We start from the raw sequence: 24618 nt of genomic DNA, 5'->3' as shown, positions 1-24618 counted from the left end.
CACCTGTCTGGAAAGTAGTCCCTTTTTCTGCAGACTCTACAAGTCGGAGGACAGATCTGCCTTATAATGTCAGTGTTGCTTAGATGGATTTTTGGAATGCATGGTCAAAAGTAACACTACATCACAGCTTAACTAGTGGGTGTTTCTAAAATGGCCCAAAGCTATGCCGAGGTTTTCCCAGAACAGTCCACTGTACGTGCTTTATTTGGCAGAAAACCTTGAGCACATCTCCATGGCTGTCACCAAGTTCCAGGTTCAGTTATATGCTCTCCCTTTTAAGTGTTAAAAACTGCAGATTTCTTTGGTGCTGCATATTTTGTTTCATGTTTTTATTTGGTATTGAGGCATGTGATTTGTCAATATTCAGCATCAGTGTAGATATCAGTGAGGCCCACAGGGCAGGAGAACAAGGACATTTTCTAAAAGGTTCGTACCTGTTGTGGTTTAACCCGGCCAGCAGCTAAACACCACACAGCCGTTTGCTCACCCTCCCCCCTCCCTCTCTGGGATGGGTGACAGAAACGGGAAAGTGAAGCCTGTGGGTTGACATAAAGACAGTTTATTAAGACAGGAAAATAAATAATAATAATGTGTACGAAACAAGTGATGCACAATGCAATTGCTCACCACCCGCTGACCAATGCCCAGCCTATCCCCGAGCAGCCGGCCCCCCACCCCGGCCAGCCACCCCTATATATTGTTTAGCATGACGTCAGATGGTATGGAATACCCCTTTGGCCAGTTTGGGTCAGCTGTCCTGGGTCTGTCCCCTCCTAGCTCCTGCTGCACCCCCAGCCTGCTCGCTGGCAGGACAGAGCGAGAAGCCGAAAAGTCCTTGGCCTGGTGTAAACACTGCTCTGCAACAATTAAAACATCAGCATGTTATCAGCGCTCTTCTCATCCTAATCCAAAACATAGCACCCTACCAGCTACTAGGAGGAAAATTAACTCTGTCCTAACTGGAACCAGGACACTACCACAAATTGTACAAGAATAATTAAGGCAAGAAGAGTTTGGCATCAACATGAGCTGAAGCTGAAGACCTATCAAGAATTTTAACTCCCAATCTTTGATTCAAGAAATTTGATTCAAGAAATTGTTAGACTGTTAATTCTTTTTTTTTTCCTCCTTTAAAATTTAAACTTTAGTATACCAGTGCTACATTTGGCTTGCAAATAGATGATAGTGAATTGAAATTACAGATTTTCCAACCAAAGAAAATAGGAAGTTCAAAATTTTAACATAATGAGAATCTCGTGACTACAAAGATGCCCCCCCTTCCAGAGATGGCAGCACAGTTATTTATTTTTTGTCCAAAATCTTAATGGACTGTGTTAGCAGGGTTAAACTGGCATTATTAATGCTGTGCATATCTACACATGTTAAAGACTTCACTTCCACACTTCTTGCAAACATTTCCCCACCACCACCCTCACCCCCAATCCAAGGGAGACTATGTGGAGCACACTCAGAGCCATGTGCTCCCCATTTCTTACAGAAAATCCCCAAGGCAAAAGGATTTACTTTATTTAGGTCCTTTGGGACAAAGCAGGGCAGGAAGCCTTTTCTGTCACCATCAAACGAAGGTGAAAATTAGTGCTCACTACTTCTTGCTACCAGGACACCAACAGATCTATTAAGAGAAAAATCCCAAACAGGAATGATGGATTATTCTGAGCGTCTCATTTCCCAGATATGCCCATTTAAACTGCCGGCTTTTCCAGAGCACATGTTAAGACCGTGATGGGTAGTAAATGGTTTTCACTGTGCTGGGAACTAGGGAAAGCAACATTATGGGTAGAAAAGCCTCTCTTCGAGGACAAATGACACAATTTGTTCGCCCCCAGTAACTGTAGTGACTTGGTTCAGCTTTGCAAATCTATGTCATTGCTGCTGCGAATTGGTTACTTTAAATGGATCCTCACTTTTCTTCAGACAAGGCATGGCAAATTGCCTGAAAGTAATTCTAGGTCAGCTACGCCAATTTTTGGTTTAAAGTTACAATTATTTTTTCCAGCCTCCACTTATTTTCACATTGCTGATTCTTTAAACTGAGCAAAGGCATATATAATAATTTCCATGTGAAGGGATGTGATACACCAGTTTGAGAGCAGATAAATATTTCTGATCAGATTCCTATTAGATGCTCTTCCAATGCTTTTACTGTGATTTTCTGGATCAGATCCTCAGCTTCTGCATTTGTAGAACCTGGACAGCCTTTCAATTGTCTGACCTTTCTACAGACATGTTTTCTCCAGATGCTAAAATTGAATATAATTTCACTTTATTCAGTATTAATAAACTGCAAACAACATCAGTGCCTACTCTTGGCAAAGCGCCTGAATTAAATAGGTCTCTTAATGTAACTTCTATCTGTACTACAGAGCTATTTAAAAGCAATATGCTGAGTGTGATGATGATAAAAAGACCCTTTTTCATTCGTTTGTTTTTAAGCTCCATATATTCGCATTGAATGTTTTCCTTAGCATAAACAGTTGCCAATACAAGCCTGTGTATTTACAATAAATAACTATCTAGCTTTACAAAGAAACTGTTTTCCTAAGCAAGCTTGTCATCTTTCTTTGGATGTTAAAATTCCAGTATAAATATTTATGAAGCCAGTGCACATCTCCATACTTTAGTGAAAAATACCTAGTGGACAACTGATGCAATGGAAGGGTCCCCCCATGCACTGCTTCTACAGGCCTCACCACTTCGGAAAGAATCAATTATTATTTACAAAGCTGCTCCACAGGTATTGTTTTTTATTTTTCCCCTGAACAAATGTTACTGGAAAACTTTGAAGAAATTCTTATCAATCATCTGTGTTAAGGTAATGTTCTCCAAAAAAAAACCAGACACAAGTAGTCAGTTACTATTCTTACTATTTTACAGACAGACCATCTATAATCAATGATTAAGTTCATTTATTATGAGTCTGTAATCAGCAGGCAAATCTGAATACAGTCAAGACCTGAATCCAACATCTTGTGGATATTTTGACTTCAAATCTTCTGTTGTCATTTTTTTTCGTGTATGAACTAAGTCACCAACACTTCTATTTAAAAAAAAAATAAATAGATTTACGCTAAGAATAAAAACGCTCAGGATTTAACAAATAAATCCCAAGTAATCCCACTTCGCTATACTGGAAGTATTATGCTGCACCATAATTCTTTAAGACCATTAACGCTATATGTATGTATAGTCTAAAGCAAAGCATCTCCATGTAACTGAGAATCCATATCAAGCTGGATGTCATCAGTGGATGTTGGAGACATATTCACTTACTTCACTTAAGCTTGCCACTGGTATTTCCAGGGATGAGTTGAAACAAAGTAAAGGGATTAAGTTCTGAGGCCTGTAGAAGTCTTTTCTTTTACTTGGCTAACAGAATTATCTCAAGAGTGAATTTTCCATTTTCTATGTAACAGGTATTATGAGTAAAATTGACAAGATTGTATCTTGCTGTCTCAGAGCAAGGACCACAAAAATTAAGAGCAGCACCAGTAGCTTCAAAATAGTCTGTCTAAAGAGTTACCAGTGTGCCCTTGCTCTTTAAAGGAGCTGAATTTTCAATCCTTCCTAATTTTAGATGTCTTTACCAAAACAAACAAACAAACCAAAAAAAAAAAAAAACAAACAAACCACCACCATACACCAATCCAACAATGTAAGTTCTGGAGAACAATAGTATCGCTACAACTCCTATGTTGGTAACAGAGAAGCCTTTCTGAAATTCTAAGAGCACTTCATCTAAAAGCAGACCTTCAACCACTGCTTATCATAAGGCTTTGGATTTTCAGATGTCAAATTGGGAAGGCTGCTTGCACAGCACATGGAGCACACTGAAGATAGCCAAAGCATCTTCCTACAGTGCAGTCACATTAAGTAATGAAATACTTATTTGCATCTTTACCCAATAAAATCCCATATAAATATAGGTGCCGATAATGTAACATTATTAATGGATAACAGCTGTCATAGTTCCCAGCTGTTTCCTTGTTGCCTGCTCTAACATATGTTAATTTAAACTTCCACCAAATGTCATGGTTTGTTTGTAGTGCTCCAGCTGCAGCTTGGCAAATTTTTTCTTTAGGTTTCGGTTGGCTCTGGAAACGATTACACAGACAGCCCATAACAACATAAACAAGTCTTGCGTGGCTGCTGAGCTGTTCGTTTACTCGGATAAGTGAGCATTTGCTGGAAGAAGTAAAAAATGGATATGAACCGTCTCACTTATCTTCCTTTTCTGAGGTATTTTTGGATGTTGTTAGTAGAGAAACTGCAGGGGACACTGGAGTCAAAGGAATCTTTAAGGAAAAATGCATCATGCAGAATATTTTTTATTACCTCAATAACCATAAATTAAAATAAGCAAAACCCACATTACTAGGTAAATCGTAGCCTCAACAGGATCTCAAGTGAGGTCCTCACTTTGCAAAGGCAACCTCAAAAATATTAATTGACTTAAGAGAGCGGGACTGGGTCTTGTGAGACTACAGGCAACAAAAGGCTTCCACGTAAGATGAAGACAAGAAAAACCAGCGTAAAACAATTATCACAGTCTGTGTACCGCAAAAAAAAAAAAAAAAGGATATTTACCAACGAATTGTCTAAATTAGACAACTGAAGGTGGAGAGAAAAAGTGTGTGTAGGACTGACAGGAGTAGTCGGGCATGTTGGCTTTCTTTCTCACAGGATACTTTGGATCAGAGTAAATCCCATACACATGCTGAAGACAAAGACCGATGCTGAGGGGAGGCTCTGATTTCTCATACAGCAGCCTATGCCATCTCTTCTCTGCTGCACTGCCTCTTCCACAGTGGGGCACTGGCATCTCTTGGAGACTTGCAAACAGAAAAACCACCTCCTGCTTTCTTTTCCTCTATGTTGCCATCCATTTTCAGAGATGATATTTAAATTAGACTAAAGGTCAGCCTTGGCAGACAGAACAACTTATATCTGCTTCTCAGAGCAGGGTAGGGATCAATACCAAGAAATGGAACTTTCACTTCTATAAGTGTACAAATGATAAGATGATGCAAGCAAGCACAATACAAATATTGATCAATTTAAATATGTGAGTAAATGGAAGAGAAGAAAACATCAGCTGTGGTGACAAACTGACAAAGAGGCTGACAGCAAATAAAATGGATGTCGAGATGGGAAATCATTCTTCTTATTATTCATTTTTCTTTAAATTCACTTTGTATGACCTCCCTGCCTTATCACTGTTTTCAAATCACATTTTAAACTTCCCACAGAAAAGTCTCTCAATACATGCAATATAATGATTTAGCAAATAACTTAATGTTCTGGATGATTATGATGTAGCACCTATGCTATTCTATGATGTAGAAGTAAAGGACAGCAGAGAAACAGAATTCCTACATCACTTAGACTAGAACCAAGAATTTCTCTCTAACAAGAAAATTGAAGATAGCTGTTCTGTTGTTAGAAATTGTGGCCCACCTGTTACAAGAATGTGCTGCATCCCAATTTGCTCCAGCCTGGCATTACTTGTTGTAACTGACACCTGTAGAAAAGAGAAAGCTGCTATAGGTAGAAAAAGCTTCATTTCAACTGGGACATAAATTGTCCCTGTGGAGACGGCTGTGTGTCACTGACATAGTTACACAGATCTGCCTGTGGGACTAACTCTGACAAATAGCTTGTGCCTGTGTTACATCCAGGGACAGAAGGGTCCCAACTCTCTCAGTTAACATCAGGACACCTCTCCACTAACTAAAATATCGTGCTTATTTAGATAAGTTTTATCTAAAAATAAATTATTTTCTTCAGTAACTCTATTTCTGCCTTGAATAATCCAATGTTGACTAAAGAGAGGGCCAGCATCTCTCCTCTTATACAAAAGCAATTCTACAAATGCCACTGAACTGCTTTGACATTAAAACCTTCCTTTCAGCACAGTACGCAGAGAACAGAGTACTTCTTCCCTCCTTTCTAGCAGCACTTCTCTGCCAAAAGTCGCTGAATTAGAGGAGGCTTCTAGCTTGTTGATATTCTGCCAACTGACAAGAAAAATTAAATTTCACCCAGTTGAATCAGCCTCGTTCAGTCAAGGGCCATTTAACAAGTTCTTTGAAAAGCTCAGTTTCATCACCAGTTAAATGCAACTGCTTATCTCTGATAGAGTTACCATAGCCTTAATATTGACTTAATCCCCTAGCACAAAGATTAAGAAATGGATATTACTGAACACTGATTCCACAAAATGATGGTGCAGGAAACACATTAAAATATTTTTATTTTTAAGCTGTTTGATTCTAACAGCCAAAAGCGCTTGAATGTCATCCTTACCTTCTCCTAGAAGCTGTAGATGACAGAAGTTTTTGCCAGAAGTTTTAAGATAAACACAAAACAAACAACATAAAAAACAAGCAGTTCTGCACTGTGGTACAGAATCATGGGATTTTGCACCGTCAAATTCATCTCTGCAAACGCGATACACGATTTGCTTGAAAATCTGAAGACCTTTTCTGAAACCTTGCCCTTGGCTCTTATTATACTTCTAGCAGTGGAAGTGAAAAGAACCCAGAAGACTTCAAATCAAATACAGAACATACAGAGCTTTACTGTGGTGAAAGTAGATAAAATACCTGGTAGCTGTTTTGAGTTTATCTTCATCACAGATTTTCAGTAGCACAACTCCAGGTGGATTGATGTTAAGTTGCTGCCTGCATGAAGCAATGAGGTGATCCTTCATCACCTTTTCCATAGAATCACGAGCTGCACTTTGAAGCATAGGCTAAAGCTGTGAACTCCCTCTACCCACTCTCAAGGTGCAATATCTGAGTTTCCATTAGTGAAAGCAACTGGGGATAAAATATTAGCAAACTCCAAGTCTTTGAAGTTTCCTCTCTTCTAGGTGTTGAGACTTTAAAGCCCAATCCCCCAAACTAGGAGACACTGCCTCCCATTTTGCATGCTTTTGTTTCAGCTTCAGAATTGAGCTTTATATTTGTGGTTTCTAGATTTGTCTGCAAGAAAACTAGTACAGGTAGCAGGACAAATAGTTTAACTGAAAATGAGATGCAGCATTTGACTTCACTCAAAACTGACTTCTCCCTATAGATAGGGTCAGTTTAGCCTAAACTAAACATTTTATTCACTCCCAGATAAGTATTCCTTAAGATATAAAGGCTTCTTTACAGATTATACAGGTTCCCTGAATATACATAGATTATATACATATTATATATATATATACAGATTATATACATAGATTCCCAGATTATACATAGATTCCCAGATTATACATAGCACCCTTTACTAAACACAGGCACAGGGTGAGATTTTGTTGAAACTCTCAGAAATGAGAAAAAGATGAAGTAGAAAAAAGTTGGTTTCCACTCATATCCACTGTAGAGGAGTTAAACTCTGTGCTACACCCCCAGAACAAGCTAAGCTTTCATGTTGCTCCTCCTATAGATCAAACACGAGTATTTCGTTAAAATAATATGTAAGTCTCTGAACATTAAGCAATGCCATTAAAGTACTTCACCAAAATAGCTTATATACAAATACAGCCATGCAAATGTTCACACAAATTACTCCAAGAAAGCATTTCTTTGCAAACAGAATATACTAAAAGCACTTAAGTAACCTCAGCATGTGCTTAATTCTACAGACCCTGGTATGGGTTTCAGAAGCATGCAATAACTACAGATGCATCCTAAAAAAACAGAACTTAACCAGACACCAGCACCTTAGTACAATGCAGACCTCTTTATCAGAACATCAGTACTTGAGAAACAGGAAAAGAATGGTTCCACCTGAAACAGTCTTACTAAAAACCTTGGTATTTCACAAAATATTCATGGCTGCAGATCTCTCCCATCATTATGTCCAGAATAGATCTTATCATTGTAGTGGAGACAAGAGAGACTTTATTGCAAGACCTATTTTTACATGATCTTATCCTACGTCTGTAAAATGTCCTACAAATTGCCTGTCTTGAAGGTTATAAACAATGTATGACTTTCATCGTAGGAAACAGCCACATCTCCTTCTAAACAGCCTCTGTAATAGGCTAGGCAGTCAGTTCTGGTGGCAGACATCACTGTCACAAGTGCTGCACCTCTCTCCTAATGTGGGTCACCAAACCCATGGACGAAGCCCTGTGACACCTTCCACTCTTCTGGAGCTTTCCAATTCCACCAGGGAAGCTGCTGAATGATGTACCACTGACAACAGCAGTCAAGCCCCAGTGTGCCCATTGGCCACATAATTTGTGCAGAGGTTGCCACATATTTCAGTAGGTTTTAATACTAATTATGTTTTAATTCTAATTATGGATTTTCCACTGAAACTAAAGGATCTTGCTAGTGGAAAGAGCAGTCTTCCTTTCATTTTTTAAGCAACCACACGCTGCCAACACTTATTTTCTTATTAGGTTAATGTAAAGTAAGGGCTTCAGCCTTTCACTCTCAGCTGTGTGATCACTTGGGACTCTGAATATAAGAAAAAGATTAAATGTGAATATGAGTGTCATCAGTTTGCTGATGTTACCTTATTCTTTTTAATATTTCAGCTTCTGCGACAATCTGTGCTAAATGCTGGGTGAGTATCTGGGCTCACATCTCCAGTATCTATTTGACTATCTGGTCCTTCAAGGGATGGCCTGCCACTCAGAGCCTCCTACATCTGGCAAATGAAATATTTATTTCTCTTATCCCTTGCAGCTTCACATGCACTGATGTGCCTGTGCCTATCATGAAAAGCTTCAGTTAGCTCTTTGGGTCAAAGGATGCTCAGGATACAAACCATGACAGCCTAGTGCCGAATGCCCCAGCCTGGTGTGAGGACTCCACAGCCGCACCCTGCCCTCTGCACTGAAGGGTAGTTTGGGGCAGCAATGGCTAACAAAGAACACTGAGAGTAAAGCCCCTGTGTTAAAGAAACACATCCATCTATTGCCTGATTGATGAGTAGAGGGATATTTTAACAGCCACCACAGCACTTGGCAAAGAGCTCCACGTGGAATTTCACACTGACAAAAATCCTCTTGACCTGGTCTAAACAAGAATGAGCACCAGTAATCTTGCATGGCTAGACAGGGATCAGATCGGGGTCAATAAAGAATGGCAGAAGAGGGATTAAGAAATGGAAAAACAAAAATAAAATAAGTATCATGATAGCAATCAGCTACCTATGATGGACATATTTTAGTGGACGTGAAAACGTATTCTGAGTAAATTGAATTAATAATAAGAGATGTGCTACATAGCCTGCGTTATGCAGCCAAGAGTCCGGCACAGCACTTCTGAACACTTCTGTGACTTTCTGCAGAAGGTATAAATACACACTTGTAGGGTCCAAACTGCAATACATTTATCTTTCAGCTTTCTTCACAGGAACAGCTATTCTATGGGTGAGAAATACTGTCATTTTCAAAAATCCCTTTACAGCTTGCCATAAACAAGCAAAGTTCAGGACCAATACCTTAGCCCATTTTTCCAGAAAACTCACGTTGACTGTATCATTTAATAAACCTGACAGCTCCTGGAAGGAGCTTAGCGTTTTCTTTATCCCTCCTAAATTATATGAGTTTAAAGAATTTTAATATTTGTGATTCTTGTCTAGAATCCATTAACAGTTAAAGAAGAAATTGCTGCTAATAACTGATCTCACAGGAATACGAGAGAAGGTGCACAGATACAGGATAAATGCAAAAAAGCACAGAAGGGATGCTACGTTCTCCTTGATGGTCACAGCTGCTCTCCTCTTGCCTTCCTGCAGAGAGCAACTGCCAAGTCCCTGAGCCCACAGAACTGACCCTGGCTGCACATCAGCTGCTCTTCCATGGCAGCTCCAGCACCCCCACAACATCAGGCACTTGCAGCCCTCTCACCCACTTGGTGCCAACAGATGAATGCCAAAGAGGCTCGTGCGGACTTTTTACCCCTATGAATTCTTTTAAATTACCTGGTGTTTGAAGATGTTGGAATAATCACAAACTCTTGGGCTTATGGTAAGGTGCACCTTATAAAAACATCCAGGCTGACACGATCTTCCTTTTCCTGCCTCTGTAAGTGGTTTCTTATGTTGGCTGAAATTCAATCCAACATTAAACTATACCCCAAGGTTAGACTTTTTCCTACTAAATAATTAAGAATACAATTAAATGATGCTTCTATTATAGCTCTTGGGATACTCCAGCTACTTTTTTAGAAGAGAGTAGCAACCTATGTTAGCTCTGAAGTCAAAGGCAGGATGACAACTACATCTGGCATCCAGCAAAAGATCGTATATGTAAGCAGCAGGAAGAGGCAAGTAAATTTAGTTTTGACTTCTGTATTCATGTCCATGGGGATACAGGCAGAAATCATGATCCACAGACCCAACAGAAAACCCCAATCAGCTCAGATCTGATAAAGAATCAGAAGAATAGCATGCCAAAAGTAAAGGGAAATAATGTCCAAGCTTCAGAGGTAACTCAGTCTTTTAAAGAGAAATCCCCTCTCTGCCCCCCAAATGCTTGAGCAAATATCCAAATAGTGGCAGTAAAGTGAAATGTTATGACTCTCCTTTTGAGGTTTTTCAGGGTAAATCCCTTCTAGTTGTTCCCAATAGCACTCCAAGTAAAAGATATAGAGGAAAGGGTTAAACCCTGAAGCAGTGATTCATATTCATTATAATTAATTACTCTAAACACAGAGTTTGGTTACTTCTAAGATGTTCTCCCTTAGTTTAGCAGCACATTATGACTTTATTCCAGTGTTATTTTGTGCTTTTTCTTTTAACACAGTATGTAAAACAGAGGTTTTGAGGATGAATTATTTAGCTCTCTGCAGAAAATGCTCTTTAAAATCTTCTTCTTGGGGACATTGAACACATTTATTATCCTGGAAAAATTCAGATCCAGCATCTGTTGTCCTGTGTGTTTTACTGCCTAATGATGAGTGTGCCTGTGGGATTTGTTTACAGCAGGGCTTTCTGGATTTTTTTTTGTTGTTGTTTATTTCACTCAGAAAAAAATAGGAATTTGAAAAACATTATTAATATTTGAATGGAACGACATGAGTTTTTGACAACTTACTGATTAATTCACGCCATTTCCAGATTGCCCTCCTTAAAAGAGCTGCAGTATTACAAAATAAAGATTGAGGAAGTGAGGAAAAAATGAACAAAGGTAAAAAAAAATATAATTTTTTTTTTATTGTTGATCCTTCCAACTGCCTATAGTCTTACTGTATAGTCTGACTACTTTAGGACAAAACTCCTGGCCCATTTCCTGAAGCATCTTATATTTTCCTACGTGAGAACTAGAAAGCTAGAACTACAGATAAAACCACAGAAGAAATAAGTAGAGGCTGCAGGAATGAAACACTGATTTCTGGATTTAACATGATATCTGCAAAGTAGAAAGAAAGTACTTTGCTTGTACCCCTTTATCTAAACCAGGAGGTATGAAAATTTCATTTGAAAATGTCCTGCTTGGCGTGACAAAAGCCACCTGCACCAGTATTCAGTTGCATCAAAGTTGATCTTATTGGCCCACGTGTTGCCTTTCTAAGCTCCCCAATTTTCACACATTTTTACAGGACTTTAGCTCTTTTTTGACTTTTCTGAGGATTATTGCAAACATACTTATTCTTGCCACGAATTTCTTACTACTACTATAAAGTGGTTCTGTTGATCGTTTGCTCAATTGCAACTCAGACTACTAATTATCTTCCAAACAATACCCAGAAGAACATAAAAACACTGGAAAAAAAGTCAGTGTGATGACTGTCAGACAGACATGTACAAACAATAGCTCCATCTGGATCGCCGAGGGTGAAAAACACTGTCAAGTTCATCTTTGCAACTTGCCACCAGCAGGATGCTCAGCTGAATGCATGGCAGTCAAGATGAGGTTCCTGCAACAACACTTGTGCTATCACTATTTGTGATGACTGCATCGCGATTGCTGAAACAAGGGAGTGGGACAAATTTTAGGGCAGTTAATTGCCCATTTGTTGCTTTGCTTCATAAACCGTGTCTAAAAGTTCTGTAATTTCTACTGATCTCTACTGGGCAAAATTTTTATTTTTAATTCGGAACTAGCAATATTTGTTTTTCTTTTCCCCCTCTTTTATTTTTATTTTTGCCTTGCAGGAGCAGGGACTGCATGGGCAGGAGAGAAAGTCTGCAGCCCGCTCCAGCTCTGGTACCACAACAGGGTGCAACCCCGGCTGCTTAATACTCTTGCCTAGCAAGAGGGTGCTTGTGCGCAACCCCATTGACTTCACTTTTCATCTTGCACTCTTTTTTTTCCTCCTAAATCATACCAGACACCTTTCAGTAATGGTTACGTGAAGACTACTACACTAACTCAGAGGAATTTGCTAAACATCTTGGAAATTGAGCCAAACATCCACACAGAGGAAAAACCATTTGAATCACTGCAAATGAACGCATATTCTTGAAGACAGCTAGGGCCCTAGCACACTCCAGGGCCTCCACAGTTAACCTCCATTCCTCTGCCGTAATGATTTTGGAGAAGATGACAAGATCCTGAAATCAAACCACTAAAAAATCCACAGAGGGGAAAAGTTTTAAGAAGTTCTGTAGGTTACAGTTGCCAGGGAAACCACTTTGCTGCAGCCATATGGCCAGAAAAATCTATCTTCTTTGTTCTCTGGGGGAAAAGAGGTATTTTGGTGCAGACAAAAAAAAAATCCCACAGAAGTTAGGGAGAAAAACATTCACACAAATCCACTTAATCACTAATGAGAGAAGAAAAATGACTTGCCAAACTGTGCTACAGAAACTCAGCAATATCTAAAATATTAATATAGGAGATGCAAGTTCAGCCTTGCTTTACATTAGGACTTTGAAGGGAGAAGCTTCCCTTGGTATCAGATCTCTTACTGCAGGTGTAAACTGTGGATTGAAAGGTGATCCCAGCATTGGCTTTAATTTGGGGCTGGGGTACCCAGGAGCTCTCTAGGACTACCTTCATACCTGGTCCTAGACAGGCAGGTCAGTTTTAAATCTGAAAAACATTTGCACCGCAATGAATTTTTCCTGCTCAGCGATGTAGAGGGACCACAGAATCCCTTGCAGCTCTTTTGGAAAGATGGTGAACCTGAACCTGGTCAGTTCTTTGCTCAGGAACAGAAGTCCATCTGTTGCTTGACTGGACCTCTTTCAGCTTGAATGGTTTCCCGGTGGAACTGTTTTCATCCCTATCCGTGATGAGATATTTGGAAGAACTATTTAATTTCCTAATACTAATAGCCAAGAAATTGATTGAAAAACCTTTGAAAAGAAATAATCTGCAAAGTGGTGAAGATATAAATAACCTAATTTTACTCTGACCACAGCTAATCAGTCCCACTTTCCAGTAACAGATTGCCTGTACATTCAGAATACTTGCTTTCCTCTTATAGCAACATGAGTAGAAATGTTAATGATAAACCCAGTAGTTTCTGCACATTATAAACAATGGATATTTATCTGCTGCAAATGCTATATAGATGTTCTCCAAAAACAGACACAGTTTAAATACATGTATAGTCATAGCTCACTTTTTAAATCCATCTCTACACTGACATCAAATAAGTTCCTGATTTGCCAAGGAAGAGTCCAAGGTGAGAACAAATGCAGACTGCACCCCAGAGCCACTGCTGGGTTCATCTGTGCTCTCGTGCCAGGCAGCAATAAACGAAACCCTAATGGTGCCAACACAGACAGTGCTTTACTGTACCAGTGACATAACTGCGCAGTCTCCCTGCTCAAATGGGGCTTTTGGTGTGCTACTGAGGCATGGTTCTCAGAGAAAGTGATAGAAGGTACGTGGGTGCCAAGACATAAGGATTTGTTCTGTTCATATCTGTGCTTGGAGGAATAAAACAATTGATGTCAGGGCTTGCAGAGGGGAAAGAATATTCCCTTTTCTCTTACACTCAACGCAGATATTTAATCTGAACCCTGCACCAAACAGATTGCAATGCCCAGGGCCCAGTCAGTTAATTGCAGCACATCAGCCTCAAGGCACCCTGCTGCGAGACTCTGTCGTTACACCTTAGGAGGGATGCTCAGAGCAGCAAACGTCAATTCATGATGGACTGCTATGCTCTGCAAGCATGGAAGTGTTTTTCATCTAGCTTTTCAAACAAAAATGGTGACTGGAAACCAGACTCCTTCAAAAGGCCTATATTTAAATTGAGAACAGACTCTAGATTTAGTTTTTTAACTTGATGTTTCTGTCTTTCTTAGCATGTCTTGCTTTCTTTTTCAACCTTTCTTAGCATGTCTTGCTTTCTTTTTCAACCATCTTTTCAAACCTTAACATTTGTGGGAAGTTTCCATCCCATACGCTCGCACGCAGTCTTTGCCTCAGGAGCTAAGCAGGTCTCAGCATCCTTGCAGATGCTTCGCAGCTCCCAGCCAGCACTGAGGTACAGAGAGGCCAAGAGAGCTTCCTGGGAGGACAAAGAAACCTGACCCATGTTTTCTACCTTCTTCTCAAGGATCTGGATGTCTGGGCAGACTATTTTGAATAGTAGCATTAAGAATATTTTTGCTGGATCTTAAAATTTCATCCGGGTAACTGAGAAAGCTTCTAGAGGCTATGTTTGGAAGTACGACATGAAACATGCTAGAGACCATCCGCGCATCAAGAAGTTCCCAAGAATTTTGCCAAGAAACAAAACGGATAAACCAGGGCAAGCAGATGCAGCAGGTTGCCCCCACATTTATTAACGAACAGTCTCAGATCTCCCCATCATTCACCATGCAAGACACTTGTGTTTCCAAAGAAACCTTTGCTACCAACCTAGCCCGCTCTGCTTACTGTCTGCTAACCAAGAACATCAGCTTTCCAAGAGCTCAGCTGAGGAACAACCAGTGGCTACGACAGGCTTTGCTGCCAAGCAAGATCACCGATTAGCAAATCGCTGAAATGGCACAGGTACCGAGTTTATTCTTGTTTACGCAGACCTTTACTCAGGCCTACTGCCAGCCTACCCATCTTGTCGAAGGAGCAGGTAGGTTGGCAGTAGTTTTGTACCTCTGGACATTTATTCTGGCTAATTTAGCAACTGATCTTCTACTGCCTGGTGCTTTTGCAATAAAGTCCCAGTTGAGACTTCCAACTGAGAGCAGTTTGCATAAGTTCCTGAATCTCTGCTTTGCAATCCTAGTATCTCTTTCCTTTAGATGAACACGAAGATTGCTCCTAGCGATACCTGAACCTAAAATGAACCAAAAATGTATTACAACTTTTCAGCTTGCCAGGCAGCAGAGGAGAAATTCACACCAATCCCAGCTCTCAGAACAGCTGTTGCGACAAGGTGATATTGCTAAGGAGTCTCAAATAGAAGCCAAGGCAAATACTCTCCCTGCAAGGGTTCTGCTGTGTTTTGCAGTCTCCAGCTGGAGTCTAATTGCAATTTAAACCAGCACACAAAACCTCCAGCATTTTCCACTTCCAAAGTTTTTAAGGAATTTGAGAAAATTAAACAGTAAATCATAATAACCTAGATTTTCTTAGACCCAACATGGATTCTCCAGAGATGTAGTAATTTCTTTATCTGTTCAGCTGAATTTAGTGAAGCACTTGTTACAATAGTGAGATACTGAGGAGAACAATACTTCATTTCACATATTTCCCATGATACTCTATTTCTCAGAAAATACAGTATATGCTGGACGTATGTGAATATTTTGTGAACTGGATATATGTGAACATATGAACTAGCACACCTTCTTCCACTAACACACATTATTTAAAACCACTTCTCATTCAAACTTCCGTAATTCTTTCCCATTTCTCAGCCAAATATCCCCAACAACATTCTGGTACCAGATGAGTGACACAACCGCATCCATGCTTACTGCCTGGCTGTCTTCCACCACTGGGGGTTTACAGATTGCTGTTAAAGGTATTGTACATATAGGCTGATTCAGACAAACACAGAGTCAACCTGTTTTCCAGCTGTAGCAGAAAGCCATTTGGACTGGCCAGTCTCAGCAGATATGGCTGCAGGACAGCAAAGGCCAACTCAGCTTGCTGCAACAGGGAGAACCTGAAAGCTGGACTTGAAGAAAGGAAACGTCACCACCAGCCGGGACTGGCGAGCAGAGAATTAATTAGTCTTGCTCACAGAGGTTGTCTTGGGACAGCTGAGAGAGCACACCCCAGGCTGCACTAGCTTTAGATAATGGCTTTTTAAAGTGACGTGCTCTGACAGCGTGCTATATCATGACAGTGTGGTGTGTGGTCTTGACTCATTTTAACCATGACAGTCTAAGTCTGAGCAAAGAGAGTGTTTAGAGATCTGCCCATCAAAATGCAGTACAAGTTAAAACAGAACGGAGGCCTCAGGTAAACATGTGCATGTCCTTTGCACAGAATTATGGACATGAAAGCTGTTGAGACAGAAACAGCACTACAGCCTACGAAATCTGTAACTCCCTTGAGATCATTTCAGGTATTTTCCTTATTTTATTAAAACAAACTTTACTGGAAGAAATTCTGAGGTTGCAACATGCATCATTATTAAGCTACTTCATCTCTACTCCATTCACTTAGTCTATGCTCCTCTGCTAAGATCGTACTGGGACATACATTTTATTTGGTAATTGATACTATGAAGCATGAGGGAAGGCATTGGTTTAAAGTCTCAGTTTGCATTATTTGCTACATAAATTTGCCATTATAGTCAAAATTTATAACTTATGATGCTTTTTTGAATGTTCCAGATACAAATATAAACTGAAATGTACAAAGGAGGATCAAGGAAGCTCTTCAGCTACAGACCCGAAGGAAAAAACCTGACAGTTTTGTTTTGTAACAACTTGAGAAGTTCCAAAAAGTCATTTTCATTTTGCTTTGGAATAAAAGCAGGACATTTATAATATTTCAAGACAAAAACAAACAAATAAAAATACACAAAACCATGACTTTGAGCTTTCTAACTGCAGGAAGGGATTCACAAATAATTTTACGATCAGGGCATTACCTGAGGATGCATGAGGTCCACATGACTCAGGGCAAAACTCTTCATTCCAGTTTACATTGAATTAAAAAGATCTGGGAGAGAGACAGCTCTTGATAGAACCCAGGCCAGTATCACAGACACTAAACCCACTTTCTCACTCCTCTTTCTTTTGCAGGCAGAACTATCTAGCATTTCATTAAGTCATGTATTGCAAACAAGTCTGAAAGTCTCCACCCAAAAAAAAAAAAGTGACAAATTTTCAAGTTAGTTTTGCTTCAGTGAAACAACTTGATTGTGACACGATTTAATGTAATTAATGTTGCTGGAATGAGTTGGGTTAAGTATATCAAAATAAGCCTTCTCTTAGCAATTTGTTTTATCTGTGTGTCTTGAATTATCTGTTCTGGATAAATGGAATATTTAAAAGATCAGTTTGCACTTTCACATAGCTACTGGAAAAAAATCCTTTCATTAATAAAAATAGGAGTTTTAGTCTGTGATTTTATTTACTTTTTTTTGACCAATATTAGTAGTAAAGAATGAGTCTTGATCCCTCTCCTGTTATCATTAATATTACCACCATTAATATTATCAGGTAATATTACCTCCCAGTCAGTGTCAGCAATCTGGGATAGGGAAGCACCAACTTTATGTTTAAAGCATCGTCTATCATTTTCTTGCCATACAAGTAACAAGTACCAAAATGAAGAATAGTAGGAGTAAGTTTTGTAAACATGAGCACTGCCTGACATCTTAAATTCGGTAGGGACTAGCCTACTTCTGTGTTATGATTTTCCATTTGATTATGACGCATTCTCCATCTCAGTAAACCACAACCTTTTGCTCTCATCATGTTCTAACAAGTGCTAAACTCATTTGTATTATTGCTTTAATATCATATGATGTCAATGGTAATAGCTTAATCAATCAGTACCTTTTCTTGACTGGTCACACTAACACACTCGAATTCTGGGAGTTTAATTAAAAGATCAGTTTTCAATGAAGTGCCTTTTTTTTTTTTTTAAGCTTTCTATTTTTATTTCTTCTTGAAATTGCCCTTCCAAAAATGCCACTGCAAGTGGAAACCAGCAGAAACAAAAATCATAGTGAAATTATGAATATAATGAAATCATACTGAATATATGAAACCGGGATGCATCTCAGGCATTGTGCTATTTCCCTGACTGTACTTACCTAGCCAGGGCTGGCTCTCTGTATGGATTCAAGAAGGAAGCAAACACTGGTGGTGAGGCACCGTTGTGACCCTGGATTTGTGCCTGATCCTCAGGATCAGTTTGGGGCCATTGCAGGTTTAGTTCCCATGCACTGGGCTCTGAAAAAACAGTGACAGACAGCTCCTGAGCCCTGACTCCCCACCTCTGCACTGAAGCGCACAAAATCAAAGTGTTCAGAGCAAACAGAGGCACACTCATGGGCACGAGGGTCAGGCAGCAGCTGACCACAACCCAAGTGAACTCCCCATGTCCTTTTGGCCAGGGAAGATTTCTTGCATTTTTCTTTTAATTGAACTTACCCCAATTTTGCTGTCACTTGTATTTCAAGATTTTTGGTGTCTTCAGGATTACAATTACTCCAAGCTAACTTGGAGACTGGGGGAATGGAAATGCAACTGAAACACACTGGAGCTTTGCATGGCAGGTGCAGCCAGGATTACTGGTCATCTGAGCAATAACTACAGGAAAATATCCAAAATAGGCCTAGAAGGGCCTATTGGTCCATTCCTCTGCCTCAGGGGAGGAACATTTTCAGCCCTACAACTCCTGACAACATAAACAATTTTAAGAGCTCCCTCTACAAGTCTTCTGAACTGATATCTTTTCAAATTACTATACTACAAGCTTTCAAATTGGTAGGTTTACTTAAATCTAACTTCAGCATATTAATACGTATCCAATAGAGACTGACATGGAGACTTACCTACCTGTTTTCAGCAAGCCTTTAAACATTTTGAAGATTCTGTCTTCCTCCTTTCTCCTTTCAGTCTTACCAGATAGGAGAACTTTGGCAACCTCAGAGCAATTGATACTCCTGTCAAAAAATCATCTATGCTATCAAAAAATCCCACTTACTCCACCTCCACCTAACTAATGTAGGCTCCTCATCCCGCATTCAGTAAAGCAAAGCTCATCTTCACACAAGACAACCCATATCCTGACACCATTCATAAACATCGCAGTTGGCAATCAAAGATAACATGCAGTGCACTTAAAAATAACTTCAGAAAGCCTGTTCAAATAGATGCAAAAACAGGGAGCCCCACTGCTTTCTTCTTCACTCAGTGTGCTCCCCAAGTGCACATGAAATGGAGGCTGGAGAGCTGAGAGGAGAGAGGGCTTGCCTCAATTTCTGGAAATCATGTCATAGCCCTGGTTACCAACACAAGCATTTAATTCACACAGCCTCATTCAGGGGTTGAAATACAGCATGTTGCAGCTGAAGGCCATTTCCTAGTAGGTGTCTAACATGGTTTGCTGTATATGTGTGTGGGGATAACAAGGTTGGTCCCCATCATTTCCTCTTGCCCAGGATTCATCATTTTAATATGATGGAGCATGACAAACATCAAGCAAAAAAGGTGCTTTGAAACACTGAACTAGACATTTTGAGATGCCTTTAAGTAAAAACACACCTCTAAGATCTCTAACAACAACATTAGGGTTCTGCTTTGAAAACTTCAGAAATGCTGGGACCTTTGGAGGTTGTGGAAGTGGACCTGAGCTCGGGACTTGTCTGAGGGGTGCAGAAGCGCTGCGCCTGCTCAGACTTAAGGTTTTTAACCTGTTCTCTCAAGATGCTGTAATTGATAGATCACAAACCATTTTACCCTGACGGACACACATCCTTGTACCTGGAACATTCCCAGAAGCATCATCTGTGGCAAGATTTTATTATGATAATTGCAAAGTTACGTTAGACTGTGTGGAGTCTGTGTAGCAACGTTAAATTAAATTTCTCATTGGCTTCAAGGCTTGCTATCTGTAATTAGTGGCTTCTGTTCTTTATTACACTGATCAGTAGTGCAGCGCTATTCATCACCACAGTCTTAGTTAATTATCCTTGCTAATGATTTTCACTGTGAAAATAATCTACAGGTCCCATTTGTAACGATTGCTTTGCGTTAAGATTATTTGCTGGTAAGGCATCACAGCAAGCTGACAAGCTGCGGGTAGGGAGTTACTTATCCTGTAAGATGGTAGCTTATTTGAGGCAGTCAAGAGAGGAAAGGATAATTTCACAATTTGGCAGCAGGTTTGTGACTATTCTGCCAGATGTGCGAGAGGGTGAGAGAGCGATGCAGTACCAGCACTCCGAGGGGAGCTCAGCTGGAGGAGACAGTAAGAGCAAAGGAAGAGTTTCAGCACTGTCGCAGGTTTAAGCGAGCTGTGCTAGTCACCACTGCTCGTCTTCTCACGGCAACCAAAAGGTGCATTTGTGGCTGAACAGACACAGCTGCATGTAACAGAAAGGACAACACATACTCTGAACTTCAAAGCCAAGGAAGCTTGCTCTGCACCAAAGGGCTTTTGCCCTGAGGATGGGAGATTTGGGTGAGGACATGGTTCAGCCAGAGGTCGGCTGTGCTGCAGAGAACTGAGATGCAGCCGCCCCTTCCCAGGCTGGGGGAAAGGGGCACAGGAATAGGGCTGGCAGGGGAGAGCCCTGTGCTTCTCATATGGACCCAGGTGATAAAAGATGCTTGGAAAAAAAAGGAGAAGTCATCTGTCAGAGTCAAACAAGTTCTGTTTAATGATTGATTTTGATCACCTGAAACTCTCAATGTCTATATAAACCCAAGGATGAAACTTCTCATGCAATGAAAACAAGAGACTGAAATTAAGCACCGGTCAGCCTGCCACCTGCCTTCTGCGCTCAGTATTTTGTTCTGCACCTGGATACAAACACATCACGCACAGTAATTTACAGCACGCTCCACACATAGCCTACTTTCAAATAAACTAATATCTTAAGGAGAGGTGAAAGGACTGGTGCAGCTGATGCTGTTTGTCTCTGGAAGACAAACAGGAGATAGGAAGCCACCATTGGTACAGGGGCTATCAGAAATCATATATATTTCACCAAGAAAACACTGAAAGAACCTGCAGGGTGTGGGGGGACAAAGCTTGGTGACAGATGCTTTTCAGAGGAAAGGTGTCTCTTGCGACTTCACTGAGTAAATGTGAAGTCAGCTGTAAAAATACAGGGATAAGAGCAAGAACAGGGCTGACACTGGAGCAGAACAGCTCCAGGCCTACAGCCTCCATCGGACATGAGCCTGGGCTATCTGACTGTTGTCACAGAGCACTGCACAGGTAGTGCTGGCTGCAAGCAGCAGTGTGGGTTTTTATGGGGTATCACATACTTATACAGCAATAGCAAGAGCCCTATGGACTATAGAATTTGTATCTAGCAGAAATCTCTGGGGCAGGAGCTTTCAGCCTCAAGCAGGGCAAAAGTAATTTTCCTATGGAATAGAGTTACATGGGATGCAAAACACAAAAGCATAGTTTAGAGCTAGAAGCTCCCATAACATTGCTAACCATTGTCATTAATGACATTTAAAACTAACCTTCTAAAGTTAAGACACCAGAGCAAGTCTCCTCTGTTTCTACCCTTCTGCCTGAGCCCCAAGGATGAGCTGTTACTGCCCAGAGGGCTGGGTGGCCACACACCTGCGGCAGCCTCTTCATGGCTAGGAGGAAGGAGAACATCCCTTTTCTACCACACCAGGGGGCTGAGGGCTTTAGCATGGAGTTACATCAAGCAGTTACCCCAACAGTTTCAGCCTGAAACAGGTAATGGCTTTCTCATCCTCAGCCTACTCAGTGCCCAAACCAGCAGCTTGGCCCAGGTGCTTGATTTTCCCCTCCAGAAAGTACTCTGAAATAAATATGTTTCTACTTCTATATGTTTTCTCTGTTCAACTGCTGGGAGCCAAATGAAGTGTGATGTTGATTTCAACCTGCTTTGCATAAAACACACAAAACAGACCTTTGCATTTACAACACTAGAAATAGCACCAAGTGAAAACTGTTTTTCAGCAGAGGCTCAGGGTCTGCATCTCCCTGGTAACTGGTTTATTGTGTCTTTCTGATGGTAGCAAGCTGTCAAGCTTTATTCTCCCCTCTGTGCCAGCAGCGTTCCCTCTCCAAGGGCTCAGGGGGCTGTGCTACCCCAACATCATCTGCTGAGGGGTTCCTTGGATGGATTAATTTGTGCCTTCTTGCTAAGAGTTGGGCCACACAAACAATGCCAGGCTCACAGGAGATCCACTTCAACTCAACCAACTGAGGACAGATAGAGGGTTTACACACTGTTTGAATTATGCTGGACTTTCAGGAGGTATTAGTCCACATTAGCCCTTAGTGTGTGAAAGTGACAGCATCAATACATAGTTATTTCCCAAGCTCCATCCTGAAGACTTAGCTGGTTTTTTCACCTCCCATACGCACCCCTGGAAGTTTAACTTAATGCTGCTGCAGTAAGTGACCTCTAAAACATACACAAGAACAACTTCTGCCTTTGCAGCATAGCTTTTGCAACATTTGTGAACAATTTTGAAATGTATAAAAGTCATATGAATGTATATGAGAGGGTCTGAAAGCGGTGCAGGTGAAAAGAAAAAGTGACAGACATACTGCAGCTCCTACAGGACTGAATTTCAAGCGTGAATCGAGTATGAACATTTTCCAAACATTTCCTATGTGAGAGCAGGTTGACAGGTAAGCTAGCTCACTTTCCCTTTGGAGAGAGAGGAGGGGAGGAGATGGATGGGAAAAACCAGCCTAACTATCCAGTAGCCCCATGGTTTGCTAGGAATAAGTTCAGCACGCTGTTTTGAGAGTCAAATAAGACATTTTCCCTTATAGTTCAGAACATGATGGCAAACAGCACTGAATTACAAAGCTAGGAGGGAGAGAGATCCTGCAACTGTTTCTACTTGCAGTGCTCTCTAATAACTGGCATCAGAGCTTGAGACTTTTTAATGGCCTTTCCTAAATACCTTATGCTATAACATTACAGAGCATAAAAGAGGGCTCAACAATGCATTTAATAATGCTCAAGTAGGACACTAGTTAAATTTTAATAGCTAGTCCTAAATCTTTGATTTTACTGGATTATAGTTGTACCTGTACAGCTGAAAGTTTTCTGAATCTTAGTACAATTTCAAGGGGTCCATTCCCTCCTAGTTCTAGGACCAAAAGTCCAGAAGGAAGAATTATAGATTTCATGTCAAGTTCACGCCTTCCTGAAAACCCTCATAATTAACAATACTTTTTACCCCATCTCTCAAGCAGTGTCAAAAAACATGGAATATAGTTAAGCTGTCCTAACTCCATTCAAAAACCAGTGTAAAGCTTGCAGCTAGTCATTAAGTCCTAGATGCTTCACCCCTTTGTAATATGAGAAGAGCCCTTGATAAACTTTCCTTGTTTCATCTGTTTGTATTTATTTTGGTTTTCAATTAGCAAAGGGTTTTGCTACTCCCCTAACATTACACGAGACCAGCTCATCTGCTGAAAAGTATATAGGTTGCCAAAAGTAATGATACTAACAAGGGGGAAATAGTGCTTAAAACGTTGCTGATATTTACAGTTTAGCTATTTAATCAATAAATAGCACGTGTGTATAAATACATTAGATCTGAGTGTTTCCAAAGACAACTGGTGGCTTCCATTACTGATAAGTGAAATGAAAGGGGTTCTCTGTTAGATAGCCAAGATATATTGGCTGTGAAAGTTATTAGCTTTCCCTCTCCTAGTATGTCATGGAAGGAGGCTGCCATTGACAATACAGCAGATGAAAACCTTTGAAAGGTGACAAGGTGGAAAAACAGCAAGCAGGCAGCAGACAATCTATTTACTGCAGGGGGTCTAGCGACTGTAGCAGTGTCACACATCAAATCACTGAATACAGTCAGCATCCACCTACCTGCAGGGAGATAACCACCTTCTCCCCCTCCATCCCCCCCTTCTCTCCTTGTTATATCTTTAAGCAAGTAGTTTTGAGCTGGATCTAGCGTGCGAGTTTAAAAGGACAGCAGAAAGCAGCTCATATTTAAGCGGGACCAGGCCAATTAATTGACCTTCCCCTGGTCATTGCATCCTGCTTAGCAACTTTGAAGATATTTAGCAAGGCTTCATGCTGGAAGGTGGGCAGAGGGGCCTGATCCTGGCAGGGCTTGCTCTCTGCATGGGGGAGCTGGTGCTGAGCGAGCCTTGGGGCCCCAACACTGCTCCTAATGCAGAAGCCCACCCTTCTCTGCTTGGTTTTCTGAAACACACATGAAAATATTGCTAGCAAAACGAGGAGCTGGGTAATGAGAAAGTCTGGAAAGTGGAAAAGCAAAAAGGACAGAATAGTTCACTGAGAGTAAGCCTGAAACTTCTCAGCCAGGAAACACTGTTAACTTACAGAAATGAGTGGCATTTTATTTTTTCATCTTCAGAGGAGCAAGAACCTCGTGGAAAGGAGCAAATATCCTCCCATACTTAAACTCTTACTTGGAATCAGAATAAGCTGTTTCTGCACATGAAAAAGCACACACAAGCCACAAAGCTGAGGGCCTGCTCAGCTGCAGTAAGCCTGCACATCTCTGCAGAAGCAAGTGCGACACTGCCAGCTCCCACCAGCTGGAGAG

At 40.7% G+C, this 24618-nt stretch overlaps 1 protein-coding gene and 1 long non-coding RNA gene across 3 annotated transcripts in view; both read right to left on the bottom strand.

Annotated features, from left to right (window-relative positions):
* Positions 1-24618, bottom strand: part of LOC310902102 (uncharacterized protein) — a 382687-nt gene that overhangs the window by 69399 nt on the left and 288670 nt on the right. The gene's annotated exons all lie outside the window — the stretch shown is intronic.
* The window catches only part of LOC310901586, a 34310-nt gene continuing 14022 nt past the window's right edge, over positions 4331-24618 (bottom strand). Inside the window, exons 1-4 of one of the 2 annotated variants that reach the window (XR_014585923.1) lie at positions 18901-19107; positions 18153-18291; positions 5476-5539; positions 4331-4850 (exon numbers count right to left, since the gene is read on the bottom strand). This is a non-coding gene — a long non-coding RNA (uncharacterized lncRNA). Of the gene's footprint in view, positions 4851-5475; positions 5540-18152; positions 18292-18900; positions 19108-24618 lie in introns of those variants that run through there. The other variant, XR_014585922.1, reaches the window with a different exon arrangement.

Source organism: Anser anser (genome assembly GCF_964211835.1).
Source record: "Anser anser genome assembly, chromosome: 6".
In the NCBI taxonomy this organism is placed as follows: Eukaryota; Metazoa; Chordata; class Aves; order Anseriformes; family Anatidae; genus Anser; species Anser anser.
This window is presented reverse-complemented; position numbering and strand designations above follow the sequence as displayed.